The 24,245-nt window shown below is 49.2% G+C and overlaps 1 long non-coding RNA gene across 1 annotated transcript in view; it reads right to left on the bottom strand.

Moving 5' to 3' along the window:
* The window catches only part of LOC133354529 (uncharacterized), a 213,025-nt gene that overhangs the window by 94,469 nt on the left and 94,311 nt on the right, over positions 1–24,245 (bottom strand). Inside the window, exon 3 of the long non-coding RNA XR_009756597.1 lies at positions 10,572–10,674. This is a non-coding gene — a long non-coding RNA (uncharacterized LOC133354529). The remainder of the gene's footprint in view (positions 1–10,571; positions 10,675–24,245) is intronic.

The following is a 24,245-nucleotide window of genomic DNA, read 5'->3' as shown; positions in this document are numbered from 1 at the left end:
TTTTTAAATATTCAATTAAATTCCCCACATATTTTTCAGCCTGTCGACCAAATTGGAAAGAAATAACTTCCATCTGGTGTTTGGAGGTTTCATATACCGAGCTGGGCGGCGGTGGCTGTGCGCGTGGGGCGCCTGCAAGCCAGCATCGCGAAGGCAGCGAGGGATGGTGGATCAGACAAAGGGCAAAACGTTGCGAGACTCGCTTCCCGTGGCCACCAAGGTGCCACATAACCCTAGCTCGCCATTCAGAATGCGGTAGAGCAAAGTGTGCACTGGTATCCATCTGTGCCTTCTGTATGGGGATAGGGTGTTGCCCCCTGACATGTGTGGGGGTTTTCTCCGGTTGTTCCGGTTTCTTCCCATGTCCATAATAAACACTCATCGCTAATTGGCTGAAAGCGTCTTTAATATGCAAGAGAACTGCAGAGCAATCGTCAGCAGCGGCGGTTCACAGCCTCGCAGCCTTCCCGCGTTGTCCGTTGGTTCCGCAGCGATTGAGATGCATTTTGTGTGAACGACGCAAGCATACGATTCATCATTTGGAATTAAAACAAATCAGGTAGAGGGGAGAAAAAAAGAGCACACGCAGAAGGTCGTGGGTTCGATCCTGACCCTGACACCTGAATGTGTGGAGTTTGCATGTTATCTCCCCATGGTCGCGTGGATTTTTCTCTGGGTCCTCCGGTTTTTTCACAAATATTTAGAAACGTGCGTTGAAGCGTATTTGGCTGCCATAAATTTCCACGTGATAAGCCACTTCGTTGAGCTATCACTTGTGACAAGCCACTTCGTTGAGCTATCACTTGTGACCGGTTCGTTTGTGAGAAAGAGCCTTACCCGGTAAAATAAACATTGTTTCTATTTTTTTTTTATTTTATACTTTATAGTCACGAGCTATGAAGCGAGGCCCATTGGCCGAAACCTCACCTATTACGTGTTTTCTTTGAGGGGAAGTCATATCGACGAACGTGTTGAAACAAAAAGAAAGCTGCACAAAAGGAGCAGAAAAGCGACCGTTCAATCATTGCGTCACGAGGGCGCACGCGCGCGTGTCTGCAAAACGCCTCGAGTGCTACCAGCCGCCAGCCGGCCCTGGCATGTGAATTCAGCCTCTTAGAACACACTCGGCAAGAAAGTCGCGGCCGTTAAAAGGACACTGGGCGCCCCCCCCCCTGGCTGCAAGTATGTGCCCTCTGACCCGGAACAATGCCCGCTCCTCACAATGGCCATTGTGAGGCGAGCACCACAGAAGAGCACGGATTTTTTGTTTTCTTCTTCTTTCGACCGCGATAGATTTTGAGACATTTCTGTCATGAAAACAGTTTCTGCTAAGACGTTAAGAGGCGAACGGGTTGAGGGTGGGGGGGATTGCCGGCTTGGGTATTGGTGTCGAGTTGGTGGAGAATTGGGGGAGGTGGGGGGTGGGTGGTGAGGTAGTGAAGGTTGAATGCTACCACCTAAAAAAAAAAGAGCCTTTCAGGAATTAAAAAAACTGCAGACGTCTGTGACTTGTGGCATTAAAGACCGCGCCTCGCAGGTCACGGCAGCTTTGTGTGGAGAAGCTTTGCGGCACGCAACGTCTCACAATGCGGGGTTGCGGACGTTCAAACGATCCCACGCACACAACGCGTCGAGTTGCTCGCGCACGCAAACTTGCCCAACAGTGCCGGCGGGTGCATTATGCACAGGTCCTCACAGGTACGTGGGACCCGCGGTGCCCTTTGTCACACGCCGTGGAAAACATGAAAACAACGATTTATGGGTGTAAAAAACTTTGAAAGCACGTTTTCAAAAAGAGTTTCCTTTCGGTGGATCGTTTGTTACTAGCGAACATTGTTTTATGCACGGTGGTTATTCCACATTCCTATGGCTGGGAGAGGGGGAATTTTTTTCTCCGGTTTTTCCTTGCACATTTAGTAACATGTGTTCAGATTTTTTATTATTATTTGGCTGCTATACATTTCCACATGATGAGCCGCTTCGTTGAGCTATTATCTGTGGCAAGGTCGCTTCCGAAAAATAAGCTAATAGCTCAGTAGGCTTTTCCTGGTAAGATTAAAAAAATAGTTTCGTTTTATTTGTAAAAAATTTCAGGCGATTTGCTTTCCTTTCCTAAACTTCGCACTCCTGTCGTGTTTTTGTATTGTTTGTTCTGATATTGTTCTGACCCCGTGCCCCTACTGGACATCTGTGAAAAAAATTGCTTCACAGAGCTCATCGGATTCCTCCAGTGCAGATAAATATCCCGGCGATTCTGATCGTACCCACAGGACGCAACAGCCGTTGAACCCTGGAAGGATGATGACCGATGATGGGATGATGAGCCAACTGCCAACCAGGATTTGAACCCTCAGCCCTTGCGATCGCGAGCAGCTCAAACTTCCACTGGGGCACCGGGGGGCCACGGTCGCGCTGCAATCAGGGGTTGCATAAAAACGTCTTCCTTCAGAGAAAATGCGCTTTTGCCCTTCATGGCCTGACAGGGAGCCATGGGCATGTTCTGCAGCTGCTAGCCCCATCTGCCACCAAGCCCTTGCGGTCGCCTGAAAATGAATGCTTCACTGGAAGCCACGCAGGGTTGATGGATTTTGAGAGGGCGGGGAGGGAAGGAAGGGCGGGGAGTGGGGCGGGGTGGAGAAAGAAAGACTGCCTGGAAATGATGCACAGAGCGCCACCGCCACCAGCACTCAAGGTGCTCCGTCAACGTGGGATGACCGAGCGTATTAGGGCACCGTGAACTCAATTAACGTGTTGGTGGTAACTTACCGCCGACGTCAAGATTTGCTGATACTTCCCACCGATTCGTTCGCTGAAATTGGTGGAAAACCTTCCCTGTCAGCACGTGAAAATTAAACGACTTGGATTGGCTTTGTAAAATCTCCGCGTGTTGTCCGCGGCACATTGTCCGACGTTTCGCTCCCAGCATGTGAAGCACGATGATAGCACGTTCCAACACTCCCCATGACCGACACGGAGTGGGGGGGGGGGGCCTTCATCAGGCAGTAGAAAGACAGAGGGCTGTAACTTGTCCTTGTAAAATTTTTGCATTGCACTGTACATCGCGATGTATATCTGCGCAGTCGCTCTCACTCTGCGCTTGAGGGATGCCCGAAATGCCACGGGGTGGTCCATGACACGTAGCCGAAGGTTTTCTCGGCAAAGCGAAGCACGCTGTGTTTCGATTGTCCCTTCCTTCAACAACAACAACACGATCAGGAACGTCGGCTGTTCTCCCTCCACTGGTTGCTGTAGGTCCAGTGTTGATGCAAAGGCCAATGTTCTTGCCATCATTGCTTATGAGCCTGCGAATGCATGTGCTCTAAACTTTTACAGTCCATCACTCCCTTTGCACCATCCACTGCAGCTATCGCTATTGTCCATGTGATCCCTGCATAAATTCGGGACTTCATGAGCTTCGGATTGCTGTTTGTGCACGTGTATGCTTGCACGTGTGCGTGGGTGTATGCGATTCTGTGTGTGCGCGCGCACGTGCGAGTGTGCATGGGCGAGTCAGTCACACCCATAACATGTGGATCTGTCCCGTGACCTGCCAGCGAGCCTTCGACACGTCACAATGATTTCAAAGTACACCTAGCCTGGAACGCGTGCACCATCATCTAGTCAAAGTGGCAAGATGCTAACTACCTCGCCAGGAATACCGGAGCTGCGTGGGACTCGATCCCTGATCCTGACGCCTGTATATTTGCAGTTTGCGTGTTCTCCCCGTGGTCGTGTGGATTTTCTCCAGGGTACTCCGGTTTTTCCCTCCACATTTAGGAACATGTGTCGTTTCAGAGTATTTGGCTGCGAAACATTTCCACGTGATAAGCCACTTTGTTGAACTATCATTTGTGGCCACGTTGCTTCTGAAAAATATCTGTATAGCCCAGTGGGCCTTACAATGGCAGTCGTCGTTGTTGATCTGCGTGGGTTTAGCGCACTTTGTGGAGAGCGGTGGAGTAAACGGTTAGCGCACTACACTACGAAAACCAACTCCCTGGGTTTAATTCCCGGCCAATGCTATCATCAGTAGAGAGTGATATATGAAGTGATCCTGAGCCTCACCTAGGTGGACTCAGCCTTAAACGAGTACCTGTTGGAGTATGTCACCATCACCATGTTGTCCACACCACCCCCCTTCTGCGCCATACCGACCTTCATAGGTTTGATCCCAAGAGTTTGTAGACTACACTGGGGATCTGTGTCGCATGGGTGGGTTCATTGTCGTGCGAACGTGTGTGAGCATATTCACGCGTGCATGTGTGTGCCTACATGATTGCAATTTTGATTGGGCACCGCAGGACAATACCATAGCAATGAGCCCAAATGAAAATGAATTTTAAAACAAGCCTGATCTGGGACTGACCCAGATCAACTCGACCTGAAATGAGTACCTGAAACAGTGTGGTCAAATATCAGTATTTTGAAGACAAAAACAAGCAGGCAATGAATGCACGGCTCTGGTTCTAACTCCCTCAATCGGTGCCGTGTTTCCAACTTAACGTGTGCTCGCTAATAGCACCACATGCCCCAACAGTCGGCGAGGCTAACACGGGTGACTTTTTTTTCGTCATTTGAATACCACTTTGTTATTTATTTTGAAGGCGATTTAGCTGCAAAATTCCTTGAGTTCTAGGGAGAGGGGCGGCAGTCGTCACAAAGTAAAACTAAGCCCCCATGTGTTATGACAGGTGGCCAGCACACTCCTCACTGTGCCTGTGTAATTTGCAAACACCGTGACAAATATTTGAAGCCAGGGAAGATAATGTAATAGAATTTAAAACGTTACTTTTTTTTTTACTGCGATTTTTTTGCATTTATGTGTTTATTGTTATTTTGTCGACCGTAGTAGCAACGTGTTTAAATTCCCCAAAATTTTAATTGTTCGCATAATACAAAGATTTGTTGGTGCAGGAAATCATGATAAATTTATGTTTTTATATAGTTTCCTAAAAATGATGGATTGGATAATTTACATATCTAAATATACACGGCCTATGACCCAACCATCCCGGAACGCGCCCGATCCCAGCAGAACCTTGGATGCTAAACAGGTGGGTTGAGAGCCTGGATACTTGATGGGCAAACCACCACCAAGCACAGAAAAGAAGTTCAGCAATAGGCGTTGTTGGCAGTTGGGAGGCCAAAGCGGCAAAAATCATTGTCCTCTGTACCAGAGGTCGCAAACGGGTGTTGATTCCTTACGCGTACCCGGCCGCACCAGGGTCGCAAATAGGTACCCGTTCCCTACCCGTACCCGTACCCTACCCGAAATGAGTGACAAATAATGACTCACCAGTGACTCACGGCCTACCCGTACCCGTACCCGGCCGCACCAGGGTCGCAAACGGCTAGCCGTACCCGTACCCGGCCGGGTACGGGTAGCCGGGTATCGGGTAGGGTACGGGTATCGGGTACCCGGTTGCGACCTCTGCTCTGTACCCTCCGCACCTTGACCAGCTGGTACGGGCCAAAATGGAACCTTCACTGACTGCATTTGCGTGCCGAGGCCCTCATCCAGCAGCGGAGTGATGAAGGGGTTGTATATTTACACACGCGAAACAAACAGCAGCTGTGCAGGCTGTCACAGCAAACTTTGTTTGCGAGGACCTATTGAGAGCAGCAGCAGCTCACTGCTCGCAAAACACACGCAAACGCGATTATACGTACGTATAAGTGCACAGGAATCCTCCCGGAATGCACAAAAAATAGTACTTATTGTCTTTTATGAGATTCCCATACACGTTTACTCTAAAATCCTTCAAATTCCTCAAGGTTTGATTGCGTTTTTTTATTGCCAACTGTTAAACACTTCACGTGGCCGCCTTTGCCGTAGAATTTCACATAGCTTGGCACGGGACAATAAATCCTAAAATTAAACCAACTGTGGGACGGGGAAAATGTGTTCCGAGATTCCACTCAAAACCGAGAGATTTTCGCAGTCAGGGACCAAAGCCCCAAGGCAAACATCATTATAGAATTCTTAAGAAGAAGAAAAAAACTGGCGGGAGATTTTTTTTTTTCAAAGAAAACATCATATTTAATTGTTGAACTTTGACAAAAATGGAAGTGGATTTTTGCTTCAAAGCGAATCTGTTGGGCCGGTGATTTTCAGGATTTTTTTTCTGCAATCCTCGTGGTTTTCGAAGCCGAATTCCAAACGTTACAGGTATGACCCCTGGAGTCAGTAGTTCATGTCCACAGAAGCTGCACAATCCCTCTCCCCACCCACCCACCCCGACCACCGCCTCTCTCTCCATCTCTGGTTTTCCCCTTCTCAAAATGTTCATCGAATTTCAACTCGATGCTTACAAAACCGCAACTTGGTTAAAATCTAAAAACAACGATGCAAGCCTCACGGGTTATACTTCATTTTTGCCGGAAAGAAACGGCCACCATCGAGACAACAACAACAGTTATCTTATACATTTATACGGCCAACAATTTGTCCGTCCCTTCATCTATTATCGCTCCACCTCGTGATTGGCTGCAAGGATGTCAAATTGGCTAAACCTTCGTTACCACGTCGCCGATGGCAACGCCCATACACCGCAATCAATAAGTGGCGACCGACACAAAATTACTTGGCTGGAAATTCAGCAATGAAAACTGATTCATCTCCATCAAGGTTACACATGCACCGTTGTTATTTTAAACGGTTTCTGGGCAATCAGGGTTGGACGTGGTGCTCTCCGAGGGGGAGACGGAGACAAGGACGAGGAGGACAAGACGCTAGTGCTGACTCGCCCGTACGGAACATCGGTAACAAAAAATAACTTCACAGCCCATGGGATTCCTCCAGTCGCAATAAAGATTCGGATTCTGAAAGATTCTGAAGGATCATTACGGCGTTAAAATAGCCACGACGAGTTAGCAGGTTTGAAAGCGATGGCCGATGAGGTGGCTGCGAGAGACTGAACTGTAAAGTGCCACCAATAAAGTGCGGTATGCACACGAGTGCGGGCAGAGTTACAGGCCATATTGAAGTTGTATCATGACATCAGAAAGAGAGGGGGGAGGGGGTGGAAGTCACACCAATGGAACATCACACATTGATGCCCCCAACTTTGCGAACTGATCACAGCGACAGACGAGCTATGTAGTTGATCGTGCTGGCAGCGGTGCAAACACAAACAAACAGCTCAACACATTCACGTCTATTTCCATTTTGAGGCAGCGTTACTGACGAACGCTTCGAGTCTTTTGATACTAGAGACCAGCTGAAGATTTAAAAAAACAATTTGGCTGTCAGGCGACAAACATTATTCTCAGCGGCAGACTGGGCAGGGGGGAGAGCGCTGCCCCCCTAACTGTGTGGAACGGAGGTCAATTGAAGCGATCTCAAGAGGTAGTTCCGTGATGTCCGCTTCCGCAGGCCATTTTTCAATCACAGAGGGCAGCACCGCTCTGTGAGAAATCCCAGTGGATTCTCCGTCTCATGGCGCGACGCCGAGAGCAAAGTAAGGGTGACACGGGGGGGGGGGGGGGGGGGGGGGATGCGTGTGTTTTATTGTGGACAACTATAGAGGGAAATCCAGAATGCGAACAGTTGTGAGATTCGGAGTCATGAAAATCTCGACTGTAGCATATTGAGTTTGATGCAGAGGATGCGACGGAGCAACAACAAAAGAGCACTATCAAGTGTGAGATTGCGCACGCATTAGTTCTAGCCTTTTAAAAACAAGGCCTCCCATATAAATGTGTGCGCACGTCGTGACAAGCGGTGGAGGTTATCGCTCCCGCTTATGTGGTATGTAGGGTTTGTCGAGAAACATTTCATTTACATTGCATTAAAAGGTTTTTACGCTGTAAATAACGGCGTAATATTCCAGGTTGACTTTAATTTCTAATAAATGGATAATATTTACATGCACGCGAGATCATTTTAACTCCAGCCCGGTGATGGTTAGGGCACTTGGAAACCTGCAATTGGAAAGTTGCAAGTTCAAATCCCAGCCGGGTGCCAACTCAGCCCGTCTCTCTCTATGGCCAACAAAATGAGTACGACCTTCGTGTAAAGCCGAGAGTGGTTGTCCTCTCCAAAAAACTCGTATTGCACGGCATTGTGAAGAACACATCGGGTGTAGGAAACTTGCTCCATTTAACTTTTATTGGCTAGAAAGGTCGGGATCAACCTTTACATTTAAACCACAAATACCGCTTCTGGCACCACGTACGCGACCATCACCCCCCCCCCCCCCCCTCCTGGCTAGAGCAATTTCACGGCCGATACTCAACCTTCAACGTCCGCTCTGAGTTCCATCACCATCATCATGATCGTCGCCACCACCACCCATGGCGGCTGCATCTCCCTCTTAGTCGTAGCCCCGTGGACTGCCACACCACAAGTGCCCGTCGCGCTGAAACTTGCCCTCCTCCACTCTCGACACGCAACCCCCACTCACATCAAGCCTACCCCCTTGTTACCCAAACTTTCTTTACAAATTCTACTCCAGACGAAGGCAACTCTGTTGAGAATGCTAAAGGGCGGTGGGAGACAAGGCCTGGGTACAGCCTGCCTCGCTTGGCTGCCCCCTCTTTTTTACCCAAAGGCTCAGCAGTGTGCGTAAGGAATTGCCTTGAATTTTCTTTTTTTACTCCATCAAATACATTCGCCAATGTTCACCACATCCATCTGACAGTCAAAATAACTCTTAATAACATTGGGAGGGGGGGTGGCGGAGGGGGAAGGAAGCTCAGTCCCATTGAGGAAACAACTAAGTATTGAGATGTCAATTTGAAGACGCTAAATGTGGTATTTTTCAGCTCAACTTTAGCATTTTCACTTGAATGAAGCCATTAAAAGTTTTCAAGAGGTTGTGAATTATCATGAAAAGCTCACGGACACGCAGGGAAATGGATTTTTTTCGTCACAAAACAACCTTGAGAAAATTGAATGGAAAAAAAATACCCCATGTTATATTATCATTCTGTACATTTTGTGCAGGTAATAAAATGCAATTTACAGCGCTTTGTCAATCCGCTGTTGGATGAAGGCCTCCTCCCAAAGATGTTACCGGTCATGGGGCTTGTATGACCATACTTCATCATGCCAGTCAGTGCGGGCTGATGAAGGCGACGGAGGGGGGGAGAGTACACGGAGACTCATTCAGACGTCACTGATGTTAGCCGCGGCTGGGAGTCAAACGCAGATCTCGAAGAGTCCACCGGGGCATTGCTTACAAGCGTCAACTTTGAGCAAAACAGGTCCGCGAATGTTTGCTCCAACAACGGGCCCCCATTTCATGTGTGGGTGAAATAACCGTGGATAATCATCAACAATCATGAAATATAACTAAACCTCTTAAATAAACGCCTCATTTGCGCCTAATGTTTGAGCAATTTTACAGTGAACGGCAAGATGCAATGAAAAGCAAACTTGCCACATCAAAGCAAAACAATCTTCAGTGTTACACCGAGGGGCAATATTAATAGAATTATAAATGCACAGTTACTGTTATGGAAACCTCCAACTCCGCAGTGATCGCTCCGAGATGGGAGCAACGAGATGACGTCGCGCAGAGGAAACGGGATTGGATCGTGACATCGCAGGACGAAGAGGGAGGTCTTCATCCAGCAGCGCAACGACCGTGACTCCCGATGATTGTACTACGCATAAATTGCTTACTGACGCATGTGATGAGTTTTTGTTAAGCGTACCTCTTGGCTGAACAGTGCAAAGGTGAGCAAGACTCTCCCATGTTGGAACCAACCATTGACCTTTGTGTCAAGTCTATTTTACATCCCTTAAAAAATGAAATTCGCTGACCTTTGACATTCGAGGAAGATTTGTTTTTTTGTTCATGACATTGCATGGAGTTCACCAATTTCAATGATTACAACAAAGCATGTTGTGGCTCCACTGCATCGTATGCATGTGGACATTTTTTTTCGCACAGTACGTAGCCAACCGCGGTAAATCGGAGACACGAGCTTAATCATAATTAAGTCTAACAGTGAATTAACAAGTCTTCTAAATTAGCTACTTAGAGGCCATTTCTCACTGGGTCTGTGGACATTTGATGAACCATTAAAATGCAGGGTCAAAATTAGATTTTTTTAAAAATCACGAATCTTTTACATCGTGTGCATTGCGCTGCCTCGAGGGGCTGTGGGGGGTTACGCGATTCTAAACTAAACCACGAATTAAAATATATTTTATTTGACCAGGTAAGGCCCACCGAGCTACACAGCTCTTTTTCAGAAGTGACCTTATCATCACGTGGACATTTACAGCAGCCAAATACTCTTAAACGACACGTTCCTAAATGTGGAGGGAAAAACCGGAGGACCCGAAGAAAAATCCACTCGATGATCAATATACAGCAGGTGTCAGGGTCGCACACGGTTCGAGAAGACGTATCGCGAACCGCTAACATTTTTTGACAACTTGCACGAGGACTTCTCCCGAGCGTCAGGGAAGAAAGAGAAACAAACCTTCTCTATGTTCGGGGCCGGATGCGAGGAGGAGGGGGAGGGGGTAGTGGCGCGCGTGTGAAAGAAAAAAACGTGAAAATAAAAGCGGGGCAGTTTTCGACGCTCAAATTGTAACGGTTGGGTGAGAGACCGACCTTGAGAAGCCGTGGTCACCACCGCGATGGGAGGTGGCGCATTGCCACTCTCGGCCCCAGACCGGCGGTGCCCGAGCGCCCCAGCTCTCCCGACTCAGGCCGACTGCAAAACAACGACACAACGGCACATGCCACGCGAAGAGTAAAACCCGTTAACAACAACAACAATAACAAAAAGAAACACAAACAAGATAGCTTGGAAATCCAGTCCGTTGAGTGAGCGGCCAGCAGAACTTCAAGCTGGAAGCAGTTGTCACTCTCTTTTGGGTCGTCTCAACTGCAGAGCGAGGCCCTGCCTGCTACGAGTTCCATCCAATGGTGGGCGGCGATGGGTAAATTGACACGACGTTGCCGCCGGGAGTCGTGGCTGCGAGGTCAGGTGACAAACGTTCAGAACCTACTGTCGTCAATCCACCACTGGACGAAGGACCCCCCCCCCCCCCCACTGCTGTTGTCGGTCACGGGGGGCCTGTTTGACCATACTTCCTCATTCTGGTCCGTTTGGGTTGATTGAGCAGGAAGGGTGGGGGGGGGTTGGTTCAGGACTGGTTCAAAGATTGCTCGCGACTGATATTAGCCGTGGCTAGCTTTGTAGGGTTGGACCGATTACATACCAGGATACATTTTTGTAATGCTTTCCTTGGCATCAATTAGTAATAAGACGAAGTCCAGGGCAAATTCTCGAAATGATCGTGAACGCAGTATTATGTAAAAATTTACAACAACAACAAAGATAAAGGTGCAGCCGTGCAATTTCTTGCTATTGTCACCGCTGGCAGAAGGGCGACCACGAGTGGGGGAGCTCTCTAGAGATCCCTCCCCACCACCGCCACGCCCCAAGAGTGTATTTCACCATCTCTTGTACACAATGAAGTGGGATGACTACCCACACTTTAACCCACCGCATGTTGTGACCTGCTTGATCGGCCAAATCTGCGTTAACCACGCGTACTTGTGGTGAACATGCAAACAAAACAAGCTTTGATAATTCTATATGCATTGTCTTGGAAACTGATTGGTCTACACCAAACAGCCTTCTTTAGGGCCCAGTCTCACCAGTGTCAGACCGGGGAACGCCTTTTGGCTTGCAAAATGTTTCTATTTGGTGTTCGAACATCATAACACCTCCTGTTTAATTGCCAGAAAAGGTTTAAACCCTATTTTTATTTTTTTCTACTTTGATACTGGCAAAAAAGGTTCTTACTGCTGGGTGAATAGAGATCAGGGGGGGTGGGGGGAATAAACTTGGCATAATTTCAACTGCCACGCCAGGAGAACAAACCGATTTAAAAATCCGTTTCACATTTTCCTTGTTTGATGGCGATGTACCTCCTTAAAAAAAATCTAACTTGGAAATAAAGGTACAGCTTTATATAACCGTAACGTTTAATGACGTTCTTGTAATTTGCGATACAGTATGTTCTATATATAAGCTATCATGTTATTAAGTATTTCTGTGGGTTGTCCTATTCAGAATGAACGATTAATGCCAACCTAAGAATTGGATTTACCCTTTCTGGCAATAAAACAGGTGTTAAGATGTGAAAACACCGGAGCATGTTTTTGTTTGCATGTTCACTATAAGTATGTGTGGTTAATGCAGACATGCTTCCTTGCAAAAGGTTTCTTTTTGGTGTTTAAACATGTTAACACCTGTTTTATTGCTAGGAAGGGTGAAACCAATTTTTCTATTTTGATACTGGCAAGACAGGTCCCATGATGTTAATGCCAATCTATTGGCATGAACTGCTCAAGCCAAGCTATTGATGCGTTGAGATTTGCTTTGCTTTTGTGCTGGTCGCCTTTCGCCGTTCTCTGGCCGACCACCGGCGGTGAGACAAGGCCACGAGGGAAGTGGTCTCTGGTGCAGGCCAAACAGTTTAAAGAACAATGCATACTTTTTTTTCGAAGCATGTTTGTTTGGATGTCTTACCACAAAAGCATGTGTGGTGAAAGCCTGCGTGGTGTTTGAGTATCTGAACACCTCCTGTGTTATTGCCTGAAAGGATAAAACCTATTATTTTGTCGTCGTGTTGAAGGTGCATATTCTTTGCTCACAGTCCTGTACTTTAAACGTCAATTCAGTCAAGTACACTGACTTTGTGGTGTTTACAAACGCACTCGGACATGGTGACCTGGCCACAAATGATAGTTCAACGAAGAGGCTTATCACGTGAAAATGTATAGCAGCCAAATGCTCGAAACGCATGCTGATTCTAAATGTGGAGGGAAAAACCGGAGCACCCGGAAAACATTCCATGTGACTGCAGGGAGAGAGAACATGCAAGCTTCAAATATACAACAGGCGTTAGTGTCTGGATCGAACCCACGACCTCCTGGAAATATCAGGCGAGGGAGTTAACATCTCGTCACCGAGGTGCCGCAACATCGCATGGCAACCAACATGCAAATGCTGGCCCATTACAAGGTTGAGGAGCGAGACGCTTTGAACGCGTGGGTTTTTTCGTCACGCGCAAAGACTGGCCTTGTTCTTTCATTTGATTCACTCAAGCATGATACACAGTTCCGGCACTTGCGCTGGTGGAACAATTTAAATAAATTATTTTACAAGAGCTATTTGATAAACACAGGCGCATCAATTAGGGTTCCAATTTGGCAATTGCAAAGCGAAAGTAAAAAAGTTGGAAATGATAACTCTCGCTAAATGTAATTTAATTGCACGGCGAAAGCCTTCATTAAATCGCGACTGAGCGACAATGACCCCAAGTTGGAACAATTTCAAAATTTCCATTTCAGAAAATATAATACCGTGCTTTCAAAGATATATGCTGCTTTAAACGTAATTTAGGATCAGGCTGTCTGCTGTCATAATTACAGCAATTAGGATTGCATTTCATCAGGTAACATTCTCATGGGAAGGGTGGCACAATAGTGACGTTTTTTTCTTTATTTGTCAGTACGGCCACCCTGAGTGATGTTGTGCGTTGGGGGGTAAAACGTCAACATACGAGTTGAGGAAATGTTGAAAACAACTTCAAGATCGAGACGTCTTTGTGGCCACCACCAGTGATGGCACCACCCACAACCTCCTCACCACAGCCGGTGATGGCACCACCCACACCTCCTCACCACAGCCGGTGATGGCACCACCCACACCTCCTCACCAAAGCTGGTGATGGCATCACCGACACGTCCTCACCACAGCCGGTGATGGCACCACCCACACCTCCTCACCACAGCCGGTGATGGCACCTACACCTCTCCACCGCCGTGATGGCACCACCCACACCTCCTCACCAAGCCGGTGATGGCATCACCACACTCCTCACCACAGCCGGTGATGGCACCACCACACCTCCTCACCAAAGCCGGTGATGGCACCACCCACACCTCCTCACCACAGCCGGTGATGGCACCACCCACACCTCCTCACCACAGCCGGTGATGGCACCACCCACACCTCCTCACCAAAGCCGGTGATGGCATCACCTCACCTCCTCACCACAGCCGGTGATGGCATCACCCACACTCCTCACACAGCCGGTGATGGCACCACACACCTCCTCACCAAAGCCGGTGATGGCACCACCCACACTCCTCACCACAGCCGGTGATGGCACCACATCACAGCCGGTGATGGCACCACCCAACCTCCTCACCACAGCCGGTGATGGCATCACCACACCTCACCAAGGTGATGGCATCACCACACACCTCCTCACCACAGCGGTGATGGCATCACCCACACGTCCTACCACAGCCGGTGATGGCACAACCCACTCCACCCCTTGCACCCAACCTCACCAAGCCGGTGATGGCACCACCCACACCTCACCAAAGCCGTGATGGCACCACCCACACCTCACCAAAGCCGGTGATGGCATCACCCACACCTCCTCACCCCAGCCGGTGATGGCACCACCCACACCTCCTCACCAAAGCCGGTGATGGCATCACCGACACGTCCTCACCAAAGCCGGTGATGGCATCACCCACACCTCCTCACCACAGCCGGTGATGGCACCACCCACACCTCCTCACCAAAGCCGGTGATGGCATCACCGACACGTCCTCACCAAAGCCGGTGATGGCACCACCCACACCTCCTCACCAAAGCCGGTGATGGCATCACCGACACGTCCTCACCAAAGCCGGTGATGGCACCACCCACACGTCCTCACCACAGCCGGTGATGGCATCACCCACACCTCCTCACCAAAGCCGGTGATGGCACCACCCACACCTCCTCACCACAGCCGGTGATGGCACCACCCACACCTCCTCACCAAAGCCGGTGATGGCACCACCCACACCTCCTCACCACAGCCGGTGATGGCATCACCCACACCTCCTCACCACAGCCGGTGATGGCACCACCCACACCTCACCAAAGCCGGTGATGGCATCACCCTCACCTCCTCACCACAGCCGGTGATGGCATCACCCACACCTCCTCACCACAGCCGGTGATGGCATCACCGACACGTCCTCACCACAGCCGGTGATGGCACCACCCACACCTCACCAAAGCCGGTGATGGCATCACCCTCACCTCCTCACCACAGCCGGTGATGGCATCACCCACACCTCCTCACCACAGCCGGTGATGGCACCACCCACACCTCCTCACCAACGCTGCTACTGTGGCACAAGGAGGCACGCGACCTCCACAATCTGGCCCGACGGTCTCCCACCATCTGCTGGCTCATCCTAGGCCTTCCCGCGCCCCGCGGTCGCCAATGCCTGCACAATCCTCCCTCCCCCTACACAGCCTCCTGCTACCTACAAAGCATCACTTGGCGTCAAGGCTTATTTTTGAGGAATGAAACCTGCACGGTTGGCTACGTTCGGTGCGAAAGAAGTTCAACAATACCTGCATACATAATTGCCTGGACGATTCCTTTATGATAATGATTATTATTATTATTCGTCCATGTAGGAGTTAAACTGGATAGTCAGGAGAAAAAAACATCCTTACTTACGAGAAAATACCACTGAAAACTCAGCAACTCTGCACACATTAAATCATTTAAAATAATGAAGGTTCACGGCGGCTTTATAAATCCACTAAGGCCTCCCTATGGCACGTCACTGTTGGGGGGTTATTTGACCATGCTTCACCGCGCTGTGTCGGTGCAAGCTGGCAGTGGCTTCAATTCGATACCCAGCACTGACAGCGGTCCCGATACCTATTTGCTGTCGCGCATTCTACCCTGGTATCTTCCTCCCGGGATGATTTTTTAATTAAGACCAAGACAAAGATATCAACACGTACACACAAAGGCAAAATAACAACATTTAGCAACTGGTAGAATAAAGAAAAATCTTGAAAATGCAAAAATACTCTTAACTTTAAACTACTGCAAGAAATAATTCGAAGTGAAACAAAAACCAGAGCATGCATTTGGAGATTCAACTCGCCCATGCATTTTGCGGAGAATATAAAACGCGACGTTATTGTCTGCGAAGCACATTGCATTTCGACCGCCCACGCTCCCCATTTCTGAAGACAATTACATTCTCGTATTTGCCAAATAGCCGTTCAGCGTAGGAAATATCGGGAGCCGGGCGACGCTAATGTCGGATCGTGCGGTGGAAGACTTTCATGCTAAAGCAATGCATCCCAACTTGGCATCCCTGTGGGAGCAAAGGCTGAATGCTGTAAACGCTCCGTACGCCCGGCTCTCTTGAATAACATAAATGAAAAATAAGCTCAGTGGGATTTACCTGGTAAAAAAAATTGTATTGTTACTTGCTTACATTTTCTATATTTTGCACTCCTATCGTGTTTTTGTATTGTTTGTGGCTGCAATGTTCTGACACGCGCCTAACTGGACACCTGTGAAAAAATAGCTTTATAGCTCATCGGATACCTCCGCTACAAATAAAGATTCCGATTCTGATAAATACATTTAAGACTTACGGGCTCAGCAGAGCCACCGCAGCGCTATGACCTAACGCAGGCTCATGCCGATGCTGCCGTTGTGCAAAGGGGTTATTGTACACGGCATGAGCCTGCGATCCAGAGGTCGCCCGTTCGATTCGATCTCCCGGCGGTGGCAGCTGAAACGATAGGGCACGAGTTTTACCGAAGCCCCCTCCCCCTGCCGCCTCCGTGCCCCTCAACCAGCGGGATAAGTGGGTGGGCGCAACGCAGTCGGTGGAGGGGCAGGTCGCGTGTGGTGGGGTAAAGTGTGGGTACCGCCCACCTCTCTCGGGACGTTTGGTCACAGTGGGCACGGAGGGCCAAATTGCCCTCTTAAAGGGGCTCTTTAACAGCTACCGAAAAACTACTCCGGTTTATTTTTTTATTTTTACCAGGTAAGGCCCACTGAGCTATACAGCTATTTTTCAGAAGCGAACTGGCCACCAGTGATAGCCCAACGAAGTGGCTCATCCTCACGTGGAAATGTATAGCAGCCAAATAAAAGCAGGAGGACCCTGGAGAAAAATCCATACGACCACGGGGAGAACATGCAAACTCCGAATATAAAGGCGTCAGGGTCACGATCGTAAGCACGACCTCCTGCATACCAGGCAAGGGAGTTGACATCCCACCACCGCGGTAACCTGCAATTGAAGGCTCTTTCACGGAACTGTGGCAATGGCAGGGGCTTTACCTTGTAGACAGGCCTGCGCACAAGAGCGTGGAGGATCGTTTTGAGAGCGCTGGGAGCAAAAATGTGGCCTCAAAAAATCCGCGGTGTTTCGTGGGGTGTCTTTGGGCCATATCTCAGGGGTGCAGGAGGCACCCACACATTGGCGACACCCACCTAAGTAAGGAACAGACTGCTGCCGCTGCTGCCGCTGCTGCCGCTGCTGCTGCTTATAAACTGTGTCCGTGGCTGGATACTTTACGTGATTGTGAAGGAAGTTACTGCTGACCGTGTACTTTTTTTTCTCTCCGCAATTTTAAATGCACTGGAGAATGAAAGCTCTTGTAGAAATGTCCAAGACATCCGCTCTACTCAATAAACTAATTAAAAAAACAATCCTCCACGGCACGAGTAATTTCCTTCGCTTAAACATTCCTTTTCAAACCGTTCACAAAGCATTACATTTAAAGTGACATCTCGTAATGGCGGAACACGTGCAATAAACACACGTACATAGTATTATGTTTAAGCTTAAACCGTAAACATTTAATAATCCCTGAAGGTCCTTTTGTAAGTTGTTCACCAAATGGAATTCTATTTTCCCACTTGCATTTGAAAATTGAGCACTGCAACGGCATTCAAAAGATATCCTATGGCCTTGTGTGACGCTAAGCGGGAGGGGGGGGGGTGTACGATCATCGAAGAAAACGACACACGGCCCCAATCCGCTGCTGGATGAAGGCAGTGGGAGGAGTCGTACTGAATTTGCGTGTTACGATCTCCGCGACTCTATAAACCATCGCAGTTCGAGATCCAATACAAGGGACACATTGTTATCTGCTAGTGTGGTGAATGCAGTGGCCTTGGGTGGCAGCAAGGGTCACGTGCACCCATTACAGAATAAAACTAAAAATAATTTACAACCCTTTCTTTGTCAATAAACTGCTGGATGAAGGTCTCCTCATGCCATGTCAATCATGGGGATATTTCACCATGCTGGTCAGTGCCAGGTGGGTGAAGCCGAGGACCCAGGACCGGATCCGGACATCACTCGCCACTGATGTTAGCCGTGGCCGGAGTCCGGCTCAACTCAGGTCGCAGGGTTCGCAGGGCAGTGCGCTAACCACCGTGTGAATTCTAAATCGTACGGATAAACGTTTGCCGATGAACCGTTATGTTCCTAATATTTAAGGTGAAACGTTCAAAGTTAGGAACCAGCTGCCATTTGGCGGCATTTCTTTGATAGAAATCAGTGGCGCCATAAGCCCCTGGCAAGCTGTTAAAAAGCTCACCGCAGCCCAATGATGATAATAATAATACAATATCTCTCGCACGGACGAATTACCCGGACTTGCCTAATTCTCAAGTCTATCCCTATGGAGACGTCGTCGCAAATGAGACATGCAGGCATCGCACGGATCAATCTGGCGAAAATATCATCATGGAAATAAATTGATAAATAACAGACTCGTATATCGCCCGCTATTCCGATGCCGCACGCTGCCGTAATAACCTTGTGTTTTTAATAGAGTTGCGATCAATGAAGACTCATTATGTGTTTGTTCTAACGGCGCTACGCTACACGGCTATCGACAGTCGGGTTTGCCGCATTGCTTGATAGGCCATGTGCTTCCTATTATTATTATGCACGCTCGTGGCATTTATAACGCGGGGGATTTTTTTGTATTTTAGTGGAAGAGTATTTTTTGCGGGGAAGCACTTCACAAACGAGTAACGCGTGGACAGGCACAGTTAATGGGATCTCCTCCAGGCAGGCACTCGACCGACCACGGACTACAATCTCGGGGCCCTCTACTGCTGCTGCTGCTGCTGTTTTGCTGGCAGTGATGAGTGTGCCGAACCATCGCCCTCAATTGCTAATTTGTCCAACCAATTTAAATCTGCGTGCATGCCAACGCCTTGCACTGCCCATTTGTTTTCCGTCTACCAGCATGCAACGGAAGAAATCGTTCTGTTTAACGCGGCCTTACAGTCTAACCGTCAGCGGCACTTTGTTTGGAGCACTTTGACCCAAAGGTCGCGAGAGTTCAAATCTCGGTCAGGGGTTGGACTCGGTCGATCGTCGCCCTGCCGTCGACGATAAAATGAACCCCGCTCGGCGGCAAATCAGCAGGCCTTGTCCTAGGGAGAGACGGATTCGTCTCCGCCAAAGATCACCACCGGCCCCACACTCCGCTCGAACAAAGAGACGCACTACGACAATCGCCCGACAGCTTCAGCGGGGAAAATATTCCCGGCGGCCGCAGAGCCCGTCCGTTTTGGTAGCAAGACATTTGCCCGCCGTCGCTCCACCGTTAATTATCGACGAGGCACAGAGGGCCGCTTGTTCTGCCCGATGACCCGAATTGGGCATGAAATCGCGAATGAACGGTTGCGTAACGCAATTCGCCGCACCGCCGCCCGGGGACTATTTTCAAGGGACAAACGCCCGCCACTGAAACGGCGCGTGGAGCAGAGAGAGTGCAGGCGTGGGGGGGGTGGGGGGTGGGCGGGGGGAGACAGAGCTGTGGGTGTCTCGTTGGAACAGCTGTGCGCATTTTTCTCCCTGTTCCAGAACAATGCTCCGTGTGTGAAAACGCACAATCCCACCATTGCCTTTTAAACCCCCCGCCACCCCCCACCGCCCGTGCCCCCCCCCCACCACCGAGTTCTCCAAATAACGGTGCTTGTCAATAAAATTAAAATAAATACGTGGCCTTTTAATCCACTTCCGAAGGACTCCCCACGACATGCCAGCCAGCCGAGAGGGTTGTTGGAGAAATACTTCCAACCGGGGGTCAACAGAATGACTGCCGTTTTGTGGCAGTATGATGGGCGGTTGTTGAGAGAAAGCGTGGCCCCTGCCATAGAAATGTCAATTTTTTTTATTTCTTTTACCTCTGGCTTAGTGTAGGGCTACCAATTGAGATACGCACCAACAGGCAACGATTTGAACTTGGAAACATCGCAATGTATTTTTAATCACTCTCAAACACGGTGACACAGCAATATGCCGCACTGCTGAATGAAGGCCTCTCCATGCATCGGTCGGTTACGGGGGGGGGGAAGTCACGGTGTTCACAGCACAGTGCGCAACACCACTCCGCCACGAAGAACACTTATTTATTCGTGAAGGGCCATCGCTCGCACCCGCGGGACACTCATTATTTATACGAGAGGCACTCGAAAAGTGATCCACCCGTGTACGATTGAATTCGCTCCGACAACACCGTTCGGTACGGCACGATGCAGCCCGAGTAAAACTAGAAACTATTTTTTTATTTTACCAGGTAAGGCCCACTGAGCTGTGCAGCTCTTTTTTAGAAGCGACCTGGCCACAAATGACAGCTGAATTAAGTGACTCATCACACACATGGACATTTGTAGCAGCCAAATACTCGAAACGCGTGTTGATTCTAAATTAGAAAAAAACGGAGGACTCGGAGGAAAATCCACGCGACCACTGGGAGAACATGCAAACTCCAAATGTGCAGGCTTCAGGGTCGGGATTGAACCCACGACCTCCTGTATACCAGGTGAGATAGTTAACATCTCGCCACCGTGGCGCCCTGTAAAACTCGGGTGCGCAACCACTTTGCCGGTGAGACGCAGAACAATCCTGCAGGCGGTTGCTGAATTTGGTTACGAGGATTTATCTGAAACAACGGTAATCGGCGCGTTAAAATGCTTGGACACGTGACAATTAATCTGTTTTGGCTGTATCGGGTTGCTGGAGGGGGTTTACTAATGACAACAGATCTGGTCAGATCATTACGTGGCCTAGCCCAGAACATCTATTGTGGTTAGTTATTGTGCAGCCCTTGCTGACCGGGCTGAGACCATGGACTTTCTTGCTCTGGAGCACCTGGTTTCATCATCGGTGTCTGTCCAGAACGTCGGATCTCGGCGGTGGCCCAGATCAGTGCTCTGACCTCTCAGCCACCCGGTTAGGGCAACTTGTATCTCATCGGAGAAGCCAGAAATTTCAACTCTGAACCTCAATAGTCCTGTCCCAGCACAGTTCTCTGACGCAGGCAAAACTATTGTCACGACCTTGGGTGGCCAGCCACCTCGCACTGACACCCCGAGTAAACTATACGATTCCACTTTGGCTGACCGTCCTATACTCTGTGCCATCAACCATCACACTCAGATCACCACCACCATCGCCCATTCTCAATGCACTACAGGAGGTGTTAATTTATTTGTTTTGTTAATTTAAGTCGAAGTGATTTCCGGCTCAAATGACCATTGTGCTCATCCAACATTTAAAGCCCCGAGCTAGCCGTGGAAATTCCACCTTCCTATGGCAGGGCTGCGAGCCTATGCATATAACAACCACTTTTGACCTCCCCTCACTTCATCTACCCTGGAAGGATGTTTGGTTGCTGAGTCAATCGCCAACCAGAACGTGAACGTGCAAGGTTCCGATTGCTTGCCGCAGGCTCCACCGCCGAGGCCAACGGCCCGGTTCATGACTACGACTACCACTGGATGCACTGCGCATGGACGCAGAGACACACGTGGTCTCCCAGTCCTGCACCGGCTATAATCCGCTCCCCCAGTTGCGCCTTTCGCCGCCACTCAGCGTCGCGGCATTATGCGGCACAACTGAACGCGCTCCGGGGATCCGGGAGAGATGTATTTCCCGTGAGGCTTGGAAATATTATTGCTGTTTGTCAAATGTAATAGTTGTCAAAGTGAGTGACACAATAAGCTCTGCCTTTGACCGGCTACCGAATCAATACTTCGCTGCATGCTTAACCCATGATGCCCCCTTGGGCTGTGCGCGTATGCGTGCATGTGTACGTATGCGTGCATGTGTACGTATGCGTGCATGTGTACGTATGCGTGCATGTGTACGTATGCGTGCATGTGTACGTATGCGTGCATGTGTACGTATGCGTGTGCACGCATCTCCCAGTGAGGCAATTCCCACCTGCGCAATTGGAATTGCAAGTCACTGTGCTTCTATGTGGGGGTGCATATGTGTATGTGTGTGTGCACTTTTGTGTCGTGGTTCGCGTGGGGAGCGATAGTGCAGTGGTTAGCGCACTGCGTTATGAACCCCGCGATCAGAGTTCGACTCCGGCTTACTGCCAACAGCAGTGACGATTATCTGAACCGGTCCTGGGCCTCCCCTAGGTCCACTAAGCCTCAAATTAGTACCTGGTGCGATGCGTAAACAATGTTACTGGAGACAAAAGCGGCCGGGCGTGGTGTTAGCCATCCACCCCCGCATGCGCCTTGCTGGCCTACATACGTGCTACTCACTAACAGTCTATTAAGGCTGTACGGGGGGGGGGGGGGGGGTCTTTGTCTTTGTAGTAGTTGGCACGGTGCACTACGAACCTGTTGTCACGTGCAACACCAATGTAGACTCACACCGGGTAAACATCAGCTTTGGACAGTAAAACTTGACCAGCTGGCCCTAATAGGTGCTCGCTAACAACACTTGCTTCCACGGTCTGGGACGCTGTGTGTGTGCGAGTGAGCGAGCGAGCGAGCGTGCATCTGCGCGCACGCAAGCGTGTCCCAAACGTGATTTCCTAAAATGACATTTCCCGACCCGGAGCAATAAGTAGAGAAAGCGGCGAAGTCTACTGAAGGAGCAATTCCACTCGAAAATTCAGTTTTCCCCGTTTTTATCCTGTGCTTTTTGGCCTTCGCAAAATTACGTCCGACAACGAGAGGCGCACGAAAAAAATCTCGTCAAACCCAGACGCGCGAATGCGTCCGTCCGTGCGCGACCGGTAGACGGAGGGCGGCACCGCAGGAGCCTTCTCCTCCAATCCGCCAGCGCATGGGTTTCATTAATTCCAACAAGGGATGACTTCCTCTAGGTCAACTCAGCCCGAAACACGTACACCGATGCTCTGTGCCATGTCAATTTCGCCTGAAATGAGGCATGTAATGAGGGCTTCCCCGAGGTTAATTTGGCCTGAAATGAAAGCTCCGCCGTGACATTTCCTCAGGTCGAATCAACCTCAGCTGAAAACAGCCAAGCGGTGGCGTGCGCCTGGGTAGACTCAGCATACAATGAAAATTTGGTTTTGCAATAAACTCCAAAAGCAACCGCAACAAAATTTCCCTCTTCGGTGTTGTTTCTTGTCGTTGGATCGGAATTTAAATTGAACTTTGCGATTTGCTTTCTGCTTTAGATTTGCCTAAGGTTCATGACTCAAAAGTAAAAAAAAAAATTGCCCAATTGGGTAAACGATGCAGTGCTCATCTCCTGCTCACAGCCTCGAACCAGTGGCGCAAATTCCACATTCATGAGGTGGGTGCAAGTCTATCCGGAGGACAACCACGACTGCCTTGCCTTGCCCCAACAAAGTGGTGCTAATTTTATGTACCCCGGAGGGATGATGGGCCGAGTCGACCCCTCCTCCAAGCCGACCACGAACCGCTTGCTCTCTACGCGAACGGCTTGCTCACTTGGCTGCTCTGGGCTCTTTGTAGATTTATTTAGCCTCGTGTGAACTATACAACTTACCAACGTAGAACGGCGTGGCCGCTTAAATTATCACGAAATAGGTGTAAAGCTTCTCCAACTGGAAAACGGCGTAATTTAGGCTGGATTTGATTTCCTTTTCAAGTGCTACGGGCGCAGCGATAATTAAGTTTAAGTGGTTAAAAAAAAAAGCTCTTCCCAAACGAACTCTGTATTGTCTCGGTGTGGTCTGGGACTGTTGTTGTTATTGTTCTGCCGTCTTGCCCAAAGCTTGCATTTGGTGTTGACAAATCGGCAGGAATCTACGTTCTAGATTTGAAGTTTTCGTGACTGCAAGGGTCCATACTCTTTGACCGGCTACCGAATCATTGCTGATACAGCAATTGCTGTATCAGCAATTTTGCTGTGACGGTTCCACCTGAAGACGGAAGCTTGTGTTGCCTCCGAAACGTCGTGATTTAATTTATTCTCCTTTTTTTACCTACGTGACTTTACCGAAAAAACCAAAGAGTATAGGTATCTACGTACTTGTGCAATGTGTACTTCTACAACGTATGAATCTGTATATGTATTCAGTGTCCTGCTCTAATATGTTGATGCAACTCGCCGAAACGACCCCGACTGGACGTCTGTGAGAAAAAAAAACCTCATAGCTTCGTCAAT

Source organism: Lethenteron reissneri, chromosome 47, assembly GCF_015708825.2.
Source record: "Lethenteron reissneri isolate LAM-NWPU_2019-01 chromosome 47, ASM1570882v1, whole genome shotgun sequence".
Classification (NCBI taxonomy): domain Eukaryota; kingdom Metazoa; phylum Chordata; class Hyperoartia; order Petromyzontiformes; family Petromyzontidae; genus Lethenteron; species Lethenteron reissneri.
This window is presented reverse-complemented; position numbering and strand designations above follow the sequence as displayed.